This window comes from Hyperolius riggenbachi, chromosome 6 (genome assembly GCF_040937935.1).
Source record: "Hyperolius riggenbachi isolate aHypRig1 chromosome 6, aHypRig1.pri, whole genome shotgun sequence".
NCBI classification, from domain to species: domain Eukaryota; kingdom Metazoa; phylum Chordata; class Amphibia; order Anura; family Hyperoliidae; genus Hyperolius; species Hyperolius riggenbachi.
In genome coordinates this window covers 272,663,430-272,686,100 of record NC_090651.1, presented here as the reverse complement: position 1 = coordinate 272,686,100, position 22,671 = coordinate 272,663,430, and the positions used below count along the sequence as shown (strand labels likewise).

The window sequence follows — 22,671 nt, the reverse complement described above, 5'->3', positions numbered from 1 at the left end:
ATGAGCAATTTCGGTTTTGTGAAACATCGTGTAATTTTTGCAATTTGGATTCCAACCATAATTAGGATTTTGTGGGTAATTTTGAGTTTACAATGCAAAGGGGTATCTGCGGGCTTCAGGTGATTCACGTAAGGGGGGGGGTGTGCCCCCCTCACCTGGGTGGGTCCCCCCTTTCCCGCTCCCCCTCCAGCTAGTTTCATTAATTAAAATCAATTTAAAGCAAAGTATAGTGTATAAAAGGCAAGCGGCGAGCGGGGAACTTACTTCCTTGCGCTCCACCGCCCACTGCGTCACTTCCTGTAATTCTGCCCAATGAAGTACAGAGGGAGGTATTGAGGAAGTGACGCGGCGAGCGGTGGAACGCAAGGAGGTTAGTTCTCCGCTTGCCTTTATACATTGCTTTAAATAGATTTTAATTAATGAAACCAGCTGGAGGGGGAGCGGGGAAGGGGGGACCCAGGTGAGGGAGGGGTGGAAGACCCCCCTCCCCGCCGCCCGCTGCAACCCCCGTCCTGGCTGCTACCCCTCTAGCATGGCAGCCCACAGGCAGGGCTGGGACACAGAAAACTGATCCGTTTCTGTTTCCAAAGATTCCTGTGTAGAGGGGAATTCATTTTTGCATTGATTTTTCACTACCCCTCCGTGTATCCGGGGTCCGTGAAAATGTTGCAAATCCGGACCTTTCGTTCAGGTTTTCAAGATAGATCCCCCTGAACGCAGAGGGATCCATTTTTTTTTTGTAGAGATGGACTCTATTTTTAACATTGGTATCCGTGGCTCCGATTCTGATCCGGGCCAAAAACCGGAGCCACTGATACGTTTTTAGAACAAGTGTGAACCTACTCTAAATAATGTGTGTACTATTAGTGACATTCCCAATTGGAGGGGGAGTGGATAATTGGTGCACTTGGGAACCTGGAGACGTTTTTGGCTGCTCTGTAGGTCCAGGAGGGATCTATGGTTGCAATACTTTATGCAGTGCAATCATTAACCCCTCCTTGTCCACAAGTGCTGCCATTAACCTCCCTGGGTAGACGTATACTTGAGCCAATAAAAAAAATTCCAGCTTAAGAGGGTCAAATATTGGAGTCGACTTATACATTGGGTCAACTTATATTTGAGGATATACGGTACTATTCGAAATTTGAGCTCATTACTGTTGGTCAGTACTCTACTACTCAAGCAAGCAAGCTTCATGCTCTTGAACCTGAGTTTCAAGGTGAGGCAATATCAGATTCTATGTGCTTTTCTTGCGGTCTAACAGTTTAAACATTTTTAAATGTATTCAAAATTCCAAACAAAGAAGAAAGCTTTTAGTGGATGGATCTTCCTTATGTAAAAGGTACATGACCAAAGTAGTTACAATTAAAATGTTTAATTCAGCCTGTATTTCATGTTCTTTCCAAATTCTTAACATTTAACCTACCGTGTCAGCTTCAATAAAGGGATAATGGACTTTCTGAATTGATTCTTACTGACGTCCCCCCATTTTTAAGTAGTTTTGCCCTTTAAACCTTACAATGTACATCTTTAAAATCAATCACTGACGTCCCCCCATTTTTAAGTAGTTTTGCCCTTTAAACCTTAAAATGTACATCTTTAAAATAATTTCAGACAAAAATAAAGCAATAATCGATGCTAGCAGCAGGAACATACTAAGTGATCTGTCCATTATTTATAAGCAGTTATGTTGCTTTTATGTTACTACAGCATTCCCATATAGTTCACCTGTCAATAGGGAAACATAGATGCCCATTACTGACTTTCAAAGAAATGCAAGCTTGCAGGCTGTAATAGTGATCTTCTGGCTCACACACACTCTGCGTCCCACACAGTCAGGGCAAAGTATACAGAGCAGGGACTCTTGTGTCTTCATACGTTTATGATCTGAGTGCTTGTTAGAGAAGAAACAATTGGAAAGTGTTGTTTCGGAGAATCACCACTGCAGATAGGTGACTAATAGTCTCATGTTACTTTTATCACACAATTCTTAACCCTTTAGAAGGTAGCAGGAAAAAAGGGCGCCGGCGGTTAGTGGACGAAAAGGGCGCTGCCATAGACTCTAATGCATTTATCGTTAATACGGCGCCAAAAGCAGAAAAAAGGGTGCCCGATAAATATTGTTAACAACCTTAGACCATTAAAGTTTTTGAAATATGCTATTGTTTTAGAAACTTTCAACGTTATGGTTTGTGTCATGTTATTTAGTTTGCATGTGCAGATTATACGTTATGAAATATATTATCGTTTCTATGTGCGTAAAGGTGTTTGGGCACGGGGAGTGGTTAGGGTTTGGCAGCACCAGGGCATGTGGTTAGGGTTAGGCACCACCGGGGGGCTGGTTAGGGTTAGGCACCACTGTGGGGGGGGTGGTTAGGGTTGGGCACCACCAGGGGTGTGGTTAGGTTTAGGCACCACCAGGGTAGGGTTCTGTGTGAGAGTAGGGTTAGGTTAAGCTGTATGTTTGTTGAATTATGTAACAATTTATAAAGTCATTATTTCGTTTTCATCTCCCATCTGTTTTAAAATGGTATTTATCGGTAATTCATTTTGTTAACCATGTTTATCGTTATTGAGATTTTGTTATCTAGCCGCGCCAATTTGTTATCCAGCCCTTTATTCCTGGAGCCCTTTTTTCATGCACCCCTTTAGAAGTCAATTAAAGTAAAACTTTATTTGGCTGCAAAACTTTACTTGGCTGCTGCACCAAATTTTTCCTGCCGCTGGGGAAGTGTGTCTACCCTAGTCTGGCAGGCTCGGCAGGGTATGTGGTGGCAGGGTAGAGTGGCAGGGAGCTCTCATACATATGTGTCCAGACAGCTGGATCGGCTTCTTCTTCCTCCACCGCAGTGGCGATGTAATCCCGATGTGTCTTCTTGGTTCCGATCACATGATATGATGTGATCTGGATCCAGAACACCACGTCAGCATTACAGTGCCACCCGGTGATGGAATAGGGGTGATGGAAGAGTCTCTTCACCCCTCTTTCACCACCGGGTGGCACTGTAACGCTGACACAATCTCCTGGATCCCAATCACGTCATATCATGTGATCAGGAGCCAGAAGACCTGCCAGAAGTTCAGAGCCAAAGGTGGAGGAACAGGTAAATATAACTGCTTACTGCCGTACTCGTTTGGCTGCACTAAGCAGTCAAATGAGATATGCTGACAGAGGCTGTCACTGCACAAGCAGCTTTCAAACTAAACATTTTGCTTGAAGCTGCTAATGGGTTAAAGGATAAGGCATTATCCCCACTTTACAACATAGGTGGCTATGAGTTTATACATAAATACGCTGCACTTGTGCTGCTCTCCTTTGCAATGCTGATCCCATTCATGGGCAGTGAATAGGACACCACTGCATTGTGGACAAAAACTCATGCAGCAGAACATTGAGTAGCGCATAAGTATGAACATCAAACAGTGCACTCTATGCAAGCCTGATGTCCTTGTGGACTGTCCACTTTACGCATTGCTGAAATGCACATTGAACGTGTATATTGGGAACGAGGCATAACTACTTATTCACATAACTACACTGGTTCTTCCAAATTACATCAGAACACTAAATTGTACCTCCTAAAGTTTCCGACATTTGGCTCACTGAATGGATATACAGTGGGATGCGAAAGTTTGGGCAACATTGTTAATCGTCGTGATTTTCCTGTATACATCGTTGGTTGTTACGATAAAAAATGTCAGTTAAATATATCACATAGGAGACACACACAGTGATATTTGAGAAGTGAAATGAAGTTCATTGGATTTACAGGAAGCGTGCAATAATTGTTTAAATACAATTAGGCAGGTGCATAAATTTGGGCACCACAAAAAAGAAATGAAATCAATATTTAGTAGATCCTCCTTTTGCAGAAATGACAGCCTCTAAACACATCCTGTAGGTTCCAGTGAGAATCTGGATTCTGGTTGAAGGTATTTTGGACCATTCCAGTATGTTGTACTTGTTCCTCTGCATGAATGTGGATTTTAAGCAGTGTTTAGGGTCGTTGTCTTGTTGAAAGATACAGCCCCGGAACAGCTTCAGCTTTTGTCACTTATTCCTGGACATTGGTCTCCAGAATCTGCTGATAGTGAGTGGAATCCATGCCTCCCTCAACTTTGACAAGATTCCTAGTCCCTGCACTGGCCACACAGCCCCACAGCATGATGGAACCACCGCCATATTTTACTGAAGGTAGCAGGTGTTTTTCTTGAAATGCGGTGTTATTTTTCCTCCATGCATAACACCCTTGTTATGCCCAAATAACTCAATTTTAGTTTCAGCAGTCCGCAGCACCTTATTCCAAAATGAAGCTGGCTTGTCCAAATGGGACAGAGCAGCTTGTCCTCAAGCAGCTCTGTTTGTGCTGTGGGCGGAGAAAAGGCTTCCTCTGCATACGGCATCTTCTTGTGTAAAGTGCGCAGAATGGTTGAACGATGCACAGTGACTCCATCTGCAGCAAGATGATGTTGTAGGTCTTTGGTGCTGGTCTGTGGGTTGTCTGTGACTATTCCCACCATTCTTCGCTTCTGTTTATCCAAGATTTTTCTTGGTCTGCCACTTCGAGCTTTAAAGGGACTCCGAGCTCTGGCTAAAATAAAAATTTTCACTTACCAGGGGCTTTCTGCAGCCCAGTGCTGATCGGGACATCCCACGCCGGCCTCCTGGCTCTTCTCCCCACGGCTGTCCATATAGGGCTGTCCGGCGGCTCCCCGGGCGACACTGGCTTAGTGTCGGGGCTCCTTCTTCCGCAAACCTCCTCAATGACGTCGCACGCTGGCCGCCTCGCGTCATAACGGCGGCCGGCGTGACAGTACGGCGCATGCGCGATTTAATCGCGCATGCGCCGTGCTGTCACGCCGGCCGCCGTGATGACGCGAGGCGGCCGGCGTGCGACATCATTGATGAGGTTTGCGGAAGAAGGAGCCCCGACACTCGGCCAGTGTCGCCCGGGGAGGCGCCGGACAGCCCTATATGGACAGCCGTGGGGAGAAGAGCCAGGAGGCCGGCGTGGGACGTCCCGACCAGCACTGGGCTGCAGAAAGCCGCTGGTAAGTGAAAATTTTTATTTTAGCCAGAGCTCGGAGTCCCTTTAATTTGAACTGAGCATGTGATCTTCCATTCCCTCAATATGTTCCTAATTGTGGAAACAGACAGCTGAAATCTCTGAGAAAACTTTCTGTATCGTTCCCCTAAACCATGATAGTGAACAATCTTTGTCTTCAGGTCATTTGAGAGTTGTTTTGAGACCCCATGTTGCTACTCTTCAGAGAAATTTAAAAGAGGAGGGAAACGTACAATTGACCCCCTTAAATACTCTTTCTTATGATTGGATTCACTTATGTATGTAAGTCAGTGGTCACTGAGCTTACCAAGCCAATTTGAGTTTCAATAATTAGTTCTAAAGGTTTTGGAATCAATAAAATGACAACAGTGCCCAAATTTATGCTCCTGTCTAATTTTATTTAAATAATTATTGCGCACTTTCTGTAAATCCAATAAAATTAATATCACTGCTCAAATATCATTGTGTGTGTCTTCTATATGATATATTTAACTGACATTTTTTATCGTAACAACCAACGATTTATGCAGGAAAATCATGATGATTAACGACGTTGCCCAAACATTCAAATCCCACTGTGTATATGTATGTATATATACATATATATATATATATATATATATATATATATATATATATATATATATATATATATATATATAGTATATTCAGGCGTATAAGACTACTTTTTAACCCTTGAAAATCTTCTGGAAAGTCAGGGGTCGTCTTATACCCTGTGTATCATTGATGTCGGGTGATACGCCCTATCCTATTACCAACTCTCATATCTCCCTGCTGAGGACTGTAGTGAAGCAGCACAGGCGCACACGAGAGGGAGAGAAGGAGGTAAATAGGATACAAGGGTGGGCCAGAAGGGCAAAAGAAGCGTGTTTTATGGGCACAGCGCGATCTATTCTTCCATACCGCTCTGATAAAAGGGAGACAAGGAGACCTGACCAATCTGCTTAGGGAGAGGGAGAGTTAACCAATCCAACCAGTCAGTCCCCTGTATACTGTTATATACTGGGTACCACATACAGTACAGCACCAGTATCTGTTCATACATAGCACTAGTATATGATGTTTTTTTAATTTGTATTTGGTGTGCGTTGGAAAAGGGGTAGTCTTATATGGTGAGTATATCTCAAACTATATTTTAACTGGAAAAGTTGGGGGGTCGTCTTTAAAGCCCAGTCGTCTTATATGCCGGAATATATGGTATATATATATATTTATATATATATATATATATATATATATATATATATATATACATACACACATATCAACTATATATCCTTTGGACTGGATTATTGGTCCTTTTTCCAAGAGGAACTTTGAAGGTGATTTTGAAGAGCAGGGGATTTTGGGAATAGTGTCCAACAGCAGTGTGGGTACCTCATTCTGTCTGCTAGCCATACTTATTGTGTATCATTATTACATTCAGTAGAGTATTGAGAACCTTTTTTTTTTACATGATTCAACATGTTCACTAAACGCCTTCCTTACTGTTCTTATTTCTCTCAGATTCTAATAGAAATCAATAGATTTTTTACTAAAAATAATACTGTCACTTGGTGATCCTAACATATGCTTAACCCAGTCGCGTTCCGTCGTTTTCACTTGAGCAATGTTCACCTCCCATTGATTAGCCTATAACTTTATCACTACTTATCACAATGAACTGATCTATATCTTGTTTTTTACGCCACCAATTAGGCTTTCTTTGGGGGGTACATTTTGCTAAGAGCCACTTTACTGTAAATGCATTTTAACAGGAAGAATAAGAAAAAACGGAAATAATTCATTATTTCTCAGTTTTCAGCCATTATAGTTTTAAAATAATACATGCCTCCATAATTAAAACTCACGTATTGTATTTAATACATGCCTCCATAATTAAAACTCACGTATTGTATTTGCCCATATGTCCCGGTTATTACACCGTAAAAATTATGTCCCTATCACAATGTATGGCGACAATATTTTATTTGGAAATAAAGGTGCATTTTTTCCGTTTTGCATCTATCACTATTTACAAGTTTAAAATAAAAAAAATATAGAAATATTTCATCTTTACATTGATATTTAAAAAGTTTAGACCCTTAGGTAAATATTTACATGTTTTTTTGTTTTTTATTGTAATGTTTTTGTTTTTTTATATTAAACATTTTATTTGGGTATTTTTGGGAGGGTGGGATGTAAACAATAGTTTTATAATGTAAATGTGTGTTTAATTTAATTTTTTTTTACTTTTAGTTGTAGTTTTACTTTTTGGCCACAAGATGGCGGCCATGAGTTTGTTTACATGACGTCACTCTAAGCGTAACATACTCTTAGAGAGAAGCATGGGGGAGGCAACAGCCAGAAAAAGCGCAGCTTCCGAGAGAAGCTGTCGCTTTTTCAGCGGGGGAGAGGAATCAGTGATCGGGCACTATAGCCCGATTCACTGATTGCCTGGCTAACGAACCGCTGGCCGGGAGTGCGCGTGCACGCGAGCGATCGGCCGCGGGAACACGCGGGAGCGCGCATGGTTCCTGGACATAGAAATTACATCCAGGAACTAAAATAGGTTAATTGATTAATGATAAATGATCACTAATGTGTCTGTGAACGGAAATGTGACATGATGAGATAAACATGGGTACATATAGTACTTATTTATTTTGCATTTATAGCGTTAATAGCATGTTTGTTTGTTTGTTTGTTTGTTTGTTTGTTTGTTTGTTTTGGGGGAGCAATCACTAAAGGCAGAAAACAAAAGAGAGTTGAAAAGTTTAAACGTTCATTATTTCTTTTTGTTGGTAGCTTAATGATCCAGATTATATGTCATACAAAAATTACTACTGTGCAGACTTCAGAGATCAAATGTAACCCTTTAAATTGAAAATAAGAATTTGAGACAGCAGGGAGATTCTCCATATACTATTGCTTATACACAATACAATAATCTTGGAAGTTTTTTTTTCAGTTCAGGTTTGCTTTAATGATGATATGTCCATGTCCTATTTAAAGAGACACCGAAGTCTCGCAAAAAACATCTTTTTATTTAAAAAATGTGTTTAACATGATTGTCCTAACTAAACCGCCGCATCCCCGCGGCTGTAATCTATCTAAATCCCCCCTAACCTCCCCCCCCCCCCCCTGCAAAATCCATGACTTTCTTGGTCGTGGATTTTGCTGCCCTGTGTGCTTCTGTGTGAGGCAGAGCTATGAGCTGCAGCTCTGCCTCTACATGCGTCTATCAGCGCGTATCTCCGCTTCTCCCCCGTCAGTGAAGGAAGACAGAGAGGCAGGGGGAGAGGCAGGGGGAGAGGCAGCGATCCGGGCTGACAGATGCGCTCAGAGGCAAAGCTGCAGCTCATTGCTCTGCCTCTCCATGACTTTCTTGGTCGTGGATTTTGCTGCCCTGTGTGCTTCTGTGTGAGGCAGAGCTATGAGCTGCAGCTCTGCCTCTACATGCGTCTATCAGCGTGTATCTCTGCTTCTCCCCCGTCAGTGAAGGAAGACAGAGAGGCAGGGGGAGAGGCAGGGGGAGAGGCAGCGATCCGGGCTGACAGATGCGCTCAGAGGCAAAGCTGCAGCTCATTGCTCTGCCTCTCCATGACTTTCTTGGTCGTGGATTTTGCTGCCCTGTGTGCTTCTGTGTGAGGCAGAGCTATGAGCTGCAGCTCTGCCTCTACATGCGTCTATCAGCGTGTATCTCTGCTTCTCCCCCGTCAGTGAAGGAAGACAGAGAGGGGCGGGGGAGAGGCAGCGATCCGGGCTGACAGATGTGCTCAGAGGCAAAGCTGCAGCTGATTGCTCTGCCTCTCACTGAAGAGCTGCCCGGATTGCCCCCGGGGAGTTTGGGGGGATTTAGATAGATTACAGTGGCGGGGATGCGGCGGTTTAGTTAGGACAATCATGTTAAACACATTTTTTAAATAAGAAGATGGTTTTTATGAGACTTCAGAGTATCTTTAAAGAATACCTAAAAATGATTATTGCCTTTTAAACATTTCATGCTGCAGTAGTGTCTGAATCACACACCTTGCAGCAAATCCAGTCAAACACTTGATCTGTATGCTTGTTCAGGGTCTATGGCTAAAATTATTAGAGGCAGAGGATCAGCAGGACTGCCAGTCAACTTGCATTGTTAAAAGGAAAGGAAATACTTTAGATAGGGAATCCTCCATATCCCTCTTAATTCAGGTGTCCTTTAAAGGGTTACTTCGTTTTAGTACAAAAGTCTAGTTTATAAAGCATTTTTTAAGAGAAAGATTTTGTTCAATATAATCTTTCAATTTCAGTCTGCAGCTGTTACAACTTAAAAAACAAACTTTCTGGAAACCATGGCAACCGTCTACAGCTTGATGTAAAAGATACCCAGAATTCTCCTTACTGATTGTGTCATATGTCAGCACAGAGTAGCACCCCACCATTTTTTGCAGGTTTACTCCAATAACAAATTTGGTGGAAAGGGATGAGAGACCCAACGCATCAGTAAGGCTTCTGGCTGAAGCACGTAGAGCTAAAAGGAAGTGACCTAAGAAATGCCAGCTTAATGACAGAAATGTGTAATACAGAAATATTTGGACTCTATAGAGATGAATGATGTGGTAAGGATTTTTCTTTTCTTTGGGAAAGCAGCGATATGCTTTAACTTCCCACTTCTTGCGACATTAGCACACATATCCTACGCTCCCGCACCTGCTCAGCTGATGAGAAGGTCACTCGCCCACATGCTCCATGTTCATGTGCTATATAAATCTGAACATTAGGGAAGAAATATCCAGTATTATAGAGAAATATGTCACGCTGACTAACTCAATACCCAAATCTTTTCTGTGCTAGACTTCATGCTATGCTCTGCCCACACTTTCATCTACTCTATACAAGCCTTTTAAACACGCAAACAGCACGGTGGGTTCTACTTACTGACATTGTTATTCTTCCATTACCTTCTGCCCACCCTCTGCAGAAAAAAACCTTCATTTCCTTTTGTTAACTTTTAGTTTCAATGTTACTTACAAAAACAATCTCATTACTTTTATTTAAGACAATCCTGATTGAAATTGTTACAACACACAAGATCCCTTATAAGGGTCTTTTGATTCCAAAAAGAATATAAGAGGTTAGATTAGACCACCCATCTGTTCTTTACTTTTTTCTTAAAGGGTACCCCAGGCAAAAGCACATACAGTATAATCTCATTATAGTAAGGGCTTGTTGGATATCTGATCAGGGCTATGCCTCTTTCACGGCCCTAGTACGGCTGCGCCTGTGCAAGTGAACTGGAGTCGCGTGTGTGATGTCACACATGCGCCACGCTGGCGGCGTGTATAGGGCTCATGGAAGAGCGGAGGATTTGGAAGACGGGCGGGCACCAGGACACACGACAGGTTATGTATAAATGCACACAAACATGCTCGTTTATACACTGCAGAAACAGCATGGGAGGTTTCGTCGCTCGTCCCGATATCGCTCGTCGTTACCGATGCTCACCCGGTTGACCACGACGGCCCGACATCTTGCAGCATGTCTGATCGACATGCCCGGCCCGACATTGGTCACATCGTCGATCGGGCATGCTCTTGGCAGCTCCAGTTTTTATCCGATTCGATATCGGCTGCTAGTCGCTAGATGTATGGGCACCTTTAGCAATCTTTTCTATTAGCAACAGAAAAACAGTATTCAAAGATTAGTGGTTTGTACAATCTATTCCATTTCCTGTGTGTCTCAATAATTTCAGACACTAATGTAACTAAGTGGATTTTTTATGTATCATCCTGAATTCCCCTTTTCTCAGCAAACTGTGTTGAAAGAATGCAAAAAAGCTACTATTGTATATGACAACATGCAGGTTTATCATGCTGTGGCTAAAGGCAGGGCAGTTTCTAGGCTAAATTGCACCCAGGGCGAGGGTGTAAAAATTGCAGCCCCTCCCAGTATAGCCTATAGTTGCCCCAGTAAAGGTTAGATAGGTAGGTGCCCCCAGTATGGGTTAGCTAGGTGGGTGCACACAAGGCTGAGACACTAAAGTGCTCCCCTCCATCCCTCCCACCCCAGCTGTCACGCACTGATTGCTAATGGACTAAGAGTCTGCCCAGTGCCCTCACCCCCCCCCCCCCCCCAACACCTTAATCTCTTATTATCTGGCTTGCAGTCACTGCCATCTATCCCCTTTTCTTATTTCTCCCTGCTTCAAACAAAATAGGGGAATGATAGCTGAGTGAGTTGCGTGCCCCCTTCTAAACTGCGCCCTGAGGCTGGAGCCTTTCCTGCCTCTTCCTTGGCCCGGCCTCCAGTATAGGTAGCCAGTATAGTTGCCACTAGTATAGGTTAGATAGGTAGGCACCCCCAGTATAGGTTAGCTTGGTAGGTGCCTGCAGTATAGGTTAGATAGGTAGGTACCCACTGTATAAGTTAGATAGGTGCCCACAGTATACGTTAGATAGGTAGTAGCCCCCCCCCCCCCAGTATAGGTTAGATAGGTAGGTGCCCCAAGTATAGGTTAAATAAGTAGGTGAACCCAGTATAGGTTAGATATGTAGGTCCCCCCAGTATAGACTAGAAAGGTAGGAGCCCCCAGTAAAGGTTAGATAGGTAGGTGCCCACAGTATAGGTTAGATAGGTAGGTGTCCCTAGTGTCCCTAGTATAGGTTATATAGGTAGGTACCCCCCATAATGTAAGGGGGAGTCAGCTGCGGGGAGGACGGCCCAACTTTTCCCTCCCTTCCTCTCCCTGGGGCCGACGTCCTTGCTCCCCCCTCCGCTGCAGAGTTAGCGCAGGTACGCCTTGTATAGAGCAACTCACCTCCCTACCGTTCTAATCGCCAATCACTTGCTGCTGGTTTCTGTATAGGCGCTGATACACGGTCTACAGTGGTGTGAAAAACTATTTGCCCCCTTCCTGATTTCTTATTCTTTTGCATGTTTGTCACACTTAAATGTTTCTGCTCATCAAAAACCGTTAATTACTAGTCAAAGATAACATAATTGAACACAAAATGCAGTTTTAAATGATGGTTTTTATTATTTAGTGAGAAAAAAACCTCAAAACCTACATGGCCCTGTGTGAAAAAGAAATTGCCCCCTGAACCTAACTGGTTGGGCCACCCTTAGCAGCAATAACTGCAATTAAGCGTTTGCGATAACTTGCAACGAGTCTTTTACAGCGCTCTGGAGGAATTTTGGCCCACTCATCTTTGCAGAATTGTTGTAATTCAGCTTTATTTGAGGGTTTTCTAGCATGACCCGCCTTTTTAAGGTCATGCCACAACATCTCAATAGGATTCAGGTCAGGACTTGGACTAGGCCATTCCAAAGTCTTCATTTTGTTTTTCTTCAGCCATTCAGAGGTGGATTTGCTGGTGTGTTTTGGGTCATTGTCCTGCTGCAGCACCCAAGATCGCTTCAGCTTGATTTGACGAACAGATGGGCGGACATTTTCCTTCAGGATTTTTTGGTAGACAGTAGAATTCATGGTTCCATCTATCACAGCAAGCCTTCCAGGTCCTGAAGCAGCAAAACAACCCCAGACCATCACACTACCACCACCATATTTTACTGTTGGTATGATGTTTTTTTGCTGCAATGCTGTGTTACTTCTATGCCAGATGTAACGGGACACGCACCTTCCAAAAAGTTCAACTTTTGTCTCGTCGGTCCACAAGGTATTTTCCCAAAAGTCTTGGCAATCATTGAGATGGTTTTTTTTAGCAAAATTGAGACGAGCCTTAATGTTCTTTTTGCTTAAAAGTGGTTTGCGCCTTGGATATCTGCCATGCAGGCCGTTTTTGCCCAGTCTCTTTCTTATGGTGGAGTCGTGAACACTGACCTTAATTGAGGCAAGTGAGGCATGCAGTTCTTTAGATGTTGTCCTGGGGTCTTTTGTGGCCTCTCGGATGAGTTTTCTCTGCGCTCTCGGGGTAATTTTGGTCGGACAGCCACTCCTGGGAAGGTTCATCACTGTTCCATGTTTTTGCCATTTGTGGATAATGGCTCTCACTGTGGTTCGCTGGAGTCCCAAAGCTTTAGAAATGGCTTTATAACCTTTACCAGACTGATAGATCTCAATTATAGTACTTTTGTTCTCATTTGTTCCTGAATTTCTTTGGATCTTGGCATGATGTCTAGCTTTTGAGGTGCTTTTGGTCTACTTCTCTGTGTCAGATAGCTCCTATTTAAGTGATTTCTTGATTGAAACAGGTGTGGCAGTAATCAGGCCTGGGGGTGACTACAGAAATTGAACTCAGGTGTGATAAACCACAGTTAAGTTATTTTTTAACAAGGGGGGCAATCACTTTTTCACACAGGGCCATGTAGATTTGGAGTTTTTTTTTCTCACTAAATAATAAAAACCATCATTTAAAACTGCATTTTGTGTTCAATTATGTTATCTGTGACTAATAGTTAACGGTTTTTGATGAGCAGAAACATTTAAGTGTGACAAACATGCAAAAGAATAAGAAATCAGGAAGGGGGCAAATAGTTTTTCACACCACTGTACTTCCTGATTAGCACTAGCCATTGTCCCTCCTCACCCCCGCTCCATGCCATCAGAATGAGTCACTAACTTGTAGGCTAGCTACGCGTCTGAACAGAACTCGGCCCCAATCTGTCATCCCAAGGGTCCCTGTGGGTGCCAGAAATTGTGCTTGTGTACACACCTTGAAAGACAACTGACCTGCGAGGGATATGGAGACTGCCATATTCATCTTCTTTTAAACAATGTAAATTGCCTGACTGTCCTGCTGATCTACCTCCCATTTAAAACTGTGTTTTACTCTACTCTGCCGCCTCTGTTCAAGAACTAATCAAGTACTCTAGTATACCTCTGGTGGAGGAGTATCACCCAATCCGATTCCTCTACAGAGAGCGACTCTTTAACCCGAGTGGTGTCAGGTCTAATCTCTTAGCTTACAGTGGTTGCCTTAAAGGTAACCCACCTTTGTGAGTACCTCTCTTCTGCCTCATTTAAATAAATTGCATTGTGCTAACATACCTTACCCTCTGGGGCTCTAAAATGTTCCTTTGTGTTTTTCAAATATATGCCACTTAGTGTGATGTTATTGGCATAGTTAACATATAGAATAATTTGACATAACTAAGTGATCTTATTGGCATGAGTATCAATGAGTAGCCTAACACTAACCCTCTGCCTTTAATACTTTTAGCCATAGACCCTGAACAAGGGAGGCATTTGCCACATGCTTGTTTCAGGTGTATGATTCACACTACTGATGCATGAAAGATCAGCAGGATGCCAGGCAAGTAGTATTGTTTCAAAGGAAATAAACAAGGCAGCCTTCATGTTTCTCTCGGGTCAATTGTCCTTTAAAGGGACACTGAGCAGTGCAGAAACTATGGAAAGATGCTTATCATTTTAAAGCTCTCTTTCTCCTCTTTCCAATGATATATAAACCGCCGCCCTACGCCTTTTAGTTTTCGCTATTTTCGCGAACCACATAGTGCAGAGAGGAACAGACTACCGTGACTCTCTGATCAGGAGCCCTGATCCACGGTATTATAATGAAAGGGGATTTGTGTATGTGCATCGCCAGATACTGTACTGCAGAGCAGGCAGTATGTCTATTGTCTACATCATTTATTAAGAAAAGAGATGCAGTCATGTGCAGTAGAACACCTGGTAAACACAATTTTTCCCATACCTCTGCACATACAGGAAGGAGTACAATTATTTATGCAGGATAGGATGAGCACATGCACTGACATTTGCTGTTCCTTCCTGTGCAAGGACAGACTAGTGAATATTTTATAGCTGAAGGTGAAAGAAGGTTGTTAGTGTATTATTGTAAGGTTTGAAAATGACTCCTAAGTAATAAACATGAGGAAATTAGGTTATTAGTGTGTCACTGATATTGCTTGTCATTAGAATCATAACGTGGAAAAATCATGCGCTTAGTTTTGTCCAAGTTTTGGAAAGCAGGTGGATGTGAAGGAGGAGATGCTGTTAGACAGTCAGAGATGCAAGATATTAAAGAAGGAATTCAGGAGCAGAAAGGTAGATTTGGATGTCATCAACACAGAGGTGATACTGAAAGCCAAATCGGCTAATAAGCATTCCTGCACTAATGGTATCATACCTTCCAACTTTTTGAGATAAGAAAGAGGGACACTTAAACCACACCCCTGCCACACCCTTAATCACGCCCCAACACACCCGTAGTCACACATTCCATAAAGATTTCATAAGAAAAATATGTTGTTTTAGAATTCAAACCACACTGGTCCTTTCTATCCTGGTTCATTTTCCTTCATATTAACACATGAAAATAAGAAATACAGTGGCTTGCAAAAGTATTCGGCCCCCTTAAAGTTTTCCACATTTTGTCATATTACTGCCACAAAAATGAATCAATTTTATTGGAATTCCACATGAAAGACCAATACAAAGTAGTGTACACGTGAGAAGTGGAACGAAAATCATACATGATTCCAAAATTTTTTTACAAATCAATAACTTGCAAGGTGGGGTGTGCGTAATTATTCAGCCCCCCTTGGTCTGAGTGCAGTCAGTTGCCCATAGACATTGCCTGATGAGTGCTAATGACTATATAGAGTGCACCTGTGTGTAATCTAATGTCAGTACAAATACAGCTGCTCTGTGATGGCCTCAGAGGTTGTCTAAGAGAATTTTGGAAGCAACACCATAAGGTCCAAAGAACACACCAGAAAGGTCAGGGATCAAGTTATTGAGAAATTTAAAGCAAGCTTAGGCTACAAAAAGATTTCCAAAGCCTTGAACATCCCACGGAGCACTGTTCAAGCGATCATTCAGAAATGGAAGGAGTATGGCACAACTGTAATCCTACCAAGACAAGGCCGTCCACCTAAACTCACAGGCCGAACAAGGAGAGCGCTGATCAGAAATGCAGTCAAGAGGCCCATGGTGACTCTGGACGAGCTGCAGAGATCTACAGCTCAGGTGGGGGAATCTGTCCATAGGACAACTATTAGTCATGCAAAGTTGGCCTTTATGGAAGAGTGGCAAGAAGAAAGCCATTGTTAACAGAAAAGCATAAGAAGTTCCTTTTGCGGTTTGCCACAAGCCATGTGGGGGACACAGCAAGCATGTGGAAGAAGGTGCTCTGGTCAGATAAGACCAAAATGGAACTTTTTGGCCAAAATGCAAAACGCTATGTGTGGAGGAAAACTAACACTGCACATCACTCAGAATGCACCATCTCCACTGTCAAATATGGTGGTGGCAGCATCATGCTCTAGGGGCACTTCTCTTCAGCAGGGACAGGAAAGCTGGTCAGAGTTGATGGGAAGATGGATGGAGCCAAATACAGGGCAATCTTGGAAGAAAACCTCTTGGAGTCTGCAAAAGACTTGAGACTGGGGCGGAGGTTCACCTTCCAGCAGGACAATGACCCTAAACATAAAGCCAGGGCAACAATGGAATGGTTTAAAACAAAACATATTCACATGTTAGAATGGCCCAGTCAAAGTCCAGATCTAAATCCAATCGAGAATCTGTGGCAAGATCTGAAAACTGCTGTTCACAAACTCTGTCCATCTAATCTGACTGAGCTGGAGCTCTTTTGCAAAGAAGAATGGGCAATGATTTTAGTCTCTAGGTGTGCAAAGCTGGTAGAGACATACCCTAAAAGACTGGCAGCTGTAATTGCAGCAAAAGGTGGTTCTACAAAGTGTTGATTCAGGGGGCTGAATAATTATGCACACCCCACTTTGCAGTTATTGATTTGTAAAAAATGTTTGGAATCATGTATGATTTTCGTTCCACTTCTCACGTGTACACCACTTTGTATTGGTCTTTCACGTTGAATTCCAATAAAATTGATTCATTTTTGTGGCAGTAATATGACAAAATGTGGAAAACTTCAAGGGGGCCGAATACTTTTGCAAGCCACTGAATATCAATTTAAAGGATGGGAATAAAGTTTAGAGTCAATTAAACACATTTTTCAGTGGAAAAATACATATATTTACACAGATCTGTACATCAGTCCTGAAAAAGGGACAAATAAGAACGAGGGACAGAGGGACATGGCTCCCAAAGAGGGACTGTCCCTCGAAAGGAGGGACAGTTGGGAGCTATGATGGTATGATATAGTGTAGAAGAGAAGGGGGCCAAAAACATAGCCTTTAAGTACTCTGACTTGGAGTATGCAAGGGTGGGAGAGAGGGGGTGGGGTGGGAAACGTTAAATGTCTTGGTAGAAGGGCAGTAAGTGAGTGCAAGACCCTTAATGCATAAAGACAACAGAATCTGATATAACAGAGACTGCTGAACAGTGTCAATTGCTGAGCACAGATCAAGAAAACATATAGAATAGTGACCTTCAGATTTAGCAGTGGGTGCATCATTTGTCACTTTAGTGGAACCAGTTTCAGTGTAATTAGGGCAAAAGGTAGACTGGGAATATCACATAGAGTGTTAGCAGAGAGGTATTAAAGCAAGGCAGTGTGAACACACTATACTAGGAGTTCCCCTGTCAAGCCATCAAAGCTCTTCCTTCTGCTAAGCCAACCAACCCCACATAGCTTTCTGGGAATTGGGGGTTCCCTTAACATGGGGTGCAGAAACATTCTGCTGCTTTCATTATGTGTCTCTCTGTGTGTTGCCAGGCCCTACATTGGTTAGCAGGCAGCCCCTTCAGGGCTGGTTCTAGACTTTTTGTTGCCTGAGGCAAACTTGTGAGAATGCCGCCACACCCTCTGATTTGGAATGATCACACAGCACCCGAGAATTTACTCTGCTTCATTTATTGTTCTCACATGACATGCAGCAGCTCTACACAATAGCACACTGGCTGGCTGTGAGTCTGCGACAAACAAACTGCTCACCCTCAGCCACTCCATTCCTCCTCCTCCTCAGGAAGGTACACACAGTACAAAAATGCTGCCCCTGAAATTTCTGCGCCTGATGACCTTGCTTCATGAGAGAACTGGCCCTGCCCTTCTCTATCACTAAGGGCCACTTTCTACTAGACCTACATTTCCCCGCATGTGAAATTGGATGGGGAAACACAGCCTATTGAAATCAATAGGATGTCATCCAATTCCCATGCGGGAAAAAATCATATGGCATGCAGCAAAAATATCCACTGCAAATCCCTATAGCTGTGTATTGCATGGCTAGAGGGATACTGAAAGTGCCAGTGTGCTAACATAGTGGAAACAGTCCTTTATTAGAATAAGGTGCTACAGCCATGCACTGCAATGCCCGACAAGCACACCGTGGTGTTGACATCACATGCATGCACACACTGAGAGACCTGTGTGTTTCTTTGTCAGATCAGCAAATCGTCTGGATCTACCCTGTGTATTATATATAACGTTTTTGGAAATGCACAATGTTATAGTGTATGAGTGTCAGCAGCAAAAACAAGAAACCTACGACAAAACATTTTTTTTTAATCCAAATGGGATTCACACCTGGGAGGTTTGCTGCAGGGCCGGTTTAAGCAACAATGGGGCCCCAGGGCAAAATAAATCTGGGGGCCCCTCAACAGATACCCCGGAACAAAAATTGGCGTTAAGGGACATTTTTTTGCAGCTGGTATAGTCAGGGTGTGACGCCCCAATAGGTCGGAGGTCCACATTCTGGCTATCCCAGCCTGCATGGGGACAATGGGGTTAAAAAGTTTCAGGAGGGGGGACTCCACATATTTTTTTTTTTAATTTCCACACTCTAAACATAAAAAAAAATTGGGAAAATAGGAAAAAATGCCAGGGATGTTCATACAGCTATATTGTGGCTGTATAGCGATCCCTGGCTAAAGCGCTGCGGCTGCGTATGGACCCCCTGGAAACTCCATCAGGAAATGTATTGCTCTTTCTTTTGATACATGTAAAATGACACTACCGTTAGGTTTGCTACTTAAAAGTGACATTTACCGCATTTAAAAGTATACTTTTTTCCTTCAAAACTTTAAATTCGATTTTCTCAAAAACTATAAGGTCTTTTTGAAAAATTGTTTTTTCCTCTTATTCCCAATGACCTCCTTAACATATCCTGCAAATTTAGGATTTCTAGCATTTAAGGTGGATTTGCTATTAACCGTTAATGTCGGCAGGTTTTTAAAAGTGTATTTTGTTTCCTTTGAAACTTTAAAATCAATTTTCTCAAAAACTATACAGTCTTTTTGAAAAAAAAATTTCCTCTTCTAGCCAATGGGGGTCCCTACAAGCTCTGGGGCCCTGGGGCAATTGCCCCCTTTGCCTCTATGGTAGCGCCGGCCCTGGTTTGCTGACGCTCTTTTTTGGATAATTATCTCAAGAGGAGGAAGTCTCTGGATTCTGGAGAAGCTTCCCCCGTCCTCCTCAACTAGGCCGATCCAGCAATGAGATCCCAAAGCGTGATCACACTGAGCCTGCGCAGTAGCATGGACCAGCTCAAGCTCCAGTGGAAAAAGCAGAACCTGATTGGGTCCATGCTACTGGGCAGGTGCAGATGGTCCATGCTACTGGGCAGGTGCAGACAGCACACACATGCACAGTAGCACAGGCCCCAAATCGGGCTCTGCTTTTTCTGCTGTTACCGGAAATGGTCCGTGCTTCTGCTCATGCGCAAGCTGTTGACAAGTGGTTTTTCAGGGGACCCTGCACTGGAAAGGGCCAGTGGAGGAGGACGGGGAAGCCTCCCAAGGAACCACATATTCACACATAGGGTGAGTCCTGGGTGATTAGTTAGTATTTTTCTGGTGTTTTCATTTTGAACTCAATGTAATGTGGCATCTTATCACTAATTATTTCTTATCATGTTCCCTCTTTTTTACAGAAATGTTCTTAATGGTCATGTCTAATGAAAATAATATGCATACTATTTGTATAATTTTCACTCAACCCACCTTTTTCACTCTATTCCTTTGGTCTGTTGACTGATTTGGTGGTTGATTAGCAATACTTGTCTACCATTGCTACCATTATGAGAAGTTATATAAAGGGTGTCAGCCGCTCGCTCTCCTTATCCTCTGATGATGCAAGTTTGCGAAACCGGTCTGGAAGGAGACGAGCAACACCTCATATTCTTGTTCCTATCACTGGCCAGTATGCATGCGCTATTTTAATTCGGGGTACCCTTAACTTTGGACCCCGTATGTGATTACTCTTTTTGTCTTTTATGATTTTATGGTTCATATATCCTCAATAAAGCGGTTTACACTTAGTACTGCTGTTTTTTAAATCATTTTATGATATATTATCAATCTTATACTGATGCTATCTAAAGGACGACTTATGCAGTTAAAGATTGGAACAGTTCTGTGACACATGGGAGTCTCATGCTATGTACACAACCTTATAACTTGGGTTGTTATTGGCCGATGTGAAGCACGGTGGAATTGTATCATATACCTACTTGTGACCTGCACTGCTTCAATTACATTATTGCTTGAACATTGGGCACTGCTTTCTCTCAGCTGTGGTCTTTAGATGATAAACATTGGCCCTGTTCCTCTTTCTCTTTTTTACACCTTTTCCCTTTCCTACCCCGGCGACCCTCAAGGCCCAGGGGCCCATTGTGTAAGGGTCATAAAACAAGTGTGGACATCTAATTGTCACATCCATAACAAGTGTAGCCACAAAAAAACACCTGATCTGAAGGATAGACCTCTTTCTTGGAGCGAAGTAGTGTCGGCTCCCACAGCTCTGAGCCCCCCTGCAGTCACAGGGCTGCTCCCTTGTGGTTACACCCCTGGGTACCATTTAAGGTTGTGAAGGGTTTGCAGGAAAATAATGGGCAGAATAATGGGTAGGAGCAGGCATCCACTGGTAATAATGCCTTCTGGTCCATAGATCCCGATTAGTCTTTACAACTGCACAAGTCCTTGCATGCAGTGAAGCATCCCACAGATTCATGATGGCCTGGAGGTAATAAAAACTTTGTCATAGCAGATTTGTGACAGGAATTAGTGGCAAACTGTAAAACCGTGGCCTGTAATGTACACATAGTGAAAGAAAATAAATCATGAAGTGTGATTCCGGACATCTTCAGGAGGAAAGTCAAATACACATCATTTAAACAACTAAGTTGTTTTCTCAGATCTCGGTATGTTTGTTCAGCATCTAATGTCATTTGGTAAGCTTTCATTTCATTTACTGACGCCCTCCAGCAGCCCATTTTTACCTCCTGGAAATTTTCCAGCGTTAAATTCCGATACAATAAAACAAATCTGCAGAATGTACGCAGAACAACATTGTGAGCTTTTTAGATAAGAGGCTTCTGCGATAACTACTAAGCGCTATATTAATAGGAATCTCTTAAAGTTTACCCGATATGTGACATGATGAGATACATGTGTATGTACAGTGCAAAACATATTAACTGGTTTGGGACTGCGGTAAGTAGAATCTACTCCCAGTCTGCGGCTCTCTAACTCTGATACGGCGTAGATTCTATGCTGCGGTTTACCACTGTCCCCTCTTCCTGGAGGAAGCTAACTCGGCTGTCATGTGACAGCCAAGCTTCCTCCTATTGGTCAGGAGCGGTTTTTATTGGCTCCTGACCTCCTAATCACTGTGAGCCAATTACAGCGGTCAGGAAATTAAAAACAATAAAAAAAAAGCCTCTGGTCCTTTAAAGGGGCCAGAGGCTGTGGTCCTAAAGAGGTTAATAACTAGGCTATTTTACTTGTTTTCTTGCTACCTGAAAGAGTTAATTTTTAGGCATGGAAGTGACAGCTTCTGTCTTGTCAAGAATTTAGTTAACATCACTGATTAGCAAATTACAGCCATAAAAGTTTTACTGGCAGAATACAACTTTTGAGAGCAGAGGAAGATAGAAAAAGGTCAATAGTTCATGTATTTTCATTTAGGTAAACTTAATAGGCTGCCACTGAGCAGAGACAACAAAACATTCATTCTACTTTGCAAATGTTTAAACCTCACTAACATGGGTGTCCGCACATTTGGTAAAATGGGGCGGACACCACCCCCTGGCCGCCAGCTAGACCAACCCCCTTTTCCCCCCCTCCCAAACCTGGGCCACCCTGCTGTCTAAGTCGCAACAGCCGGCCCAGCGTCAGACCTCCGATCAGCCAGCGACAAGTGAGTGCGGGTGCTAGGACCTCGCGGACACCACACTTATATGCGAGAAGTGACATCACTTTCGCGTATGCAGTGCAGTGTCCACGGTGGTACTGTGCACCCCCGCTCTCACTGGTCGCTGGCTGATTCTGAGGTCTGACGCTCATGCTGGGCTGGTTGCTGGGACATGGTGAGTGGGAGTCCCTGTCACTACCTAAACTGGGGGCACCTGTCACTACCTAAAGTGGGGGGCTCCAGTAACAACCTAAACTGGGAAGCACCTGTCACTACCTACACTGAGGGGCTCCTGTCACTACCTAAACTGGGGGGCACCTGTCACTACCTAAACTGGGGGGCCCTTGTCACTACCTAAACTGGGGGGCTCCTGTCACTACCTAAACTGGGGGGCTCCTGTCACTACATCCACTGGGGGGCACCGGTCACTACCTAAACTGGGGGCACCTGTCACTACCTAAACTGGGCGGCTCCTGTCACTACATACACTGGGGGGCACCTGTCACTACCTAAACTGGGGGGCTCTTGCCACTTCCTAAACTGGGGTGCACCTGCCACTACCTAAACTACGGGACTCCTGTCACTAC

General features: G+C 43.3%; 1 protein-coding gene across 1 annotated transcript in view; it reads right to left on the bottom strand.

Annotated features, from left to right (window-relative positions):
* SCN2B (sodium voltage-gated channel beta subunit 2) overlaps positions 1 to 22,671 on the bottom strand; it is a 69,976-nt gene that overhangs the window by 27,758 nt on the left and 19,547 nt on the right.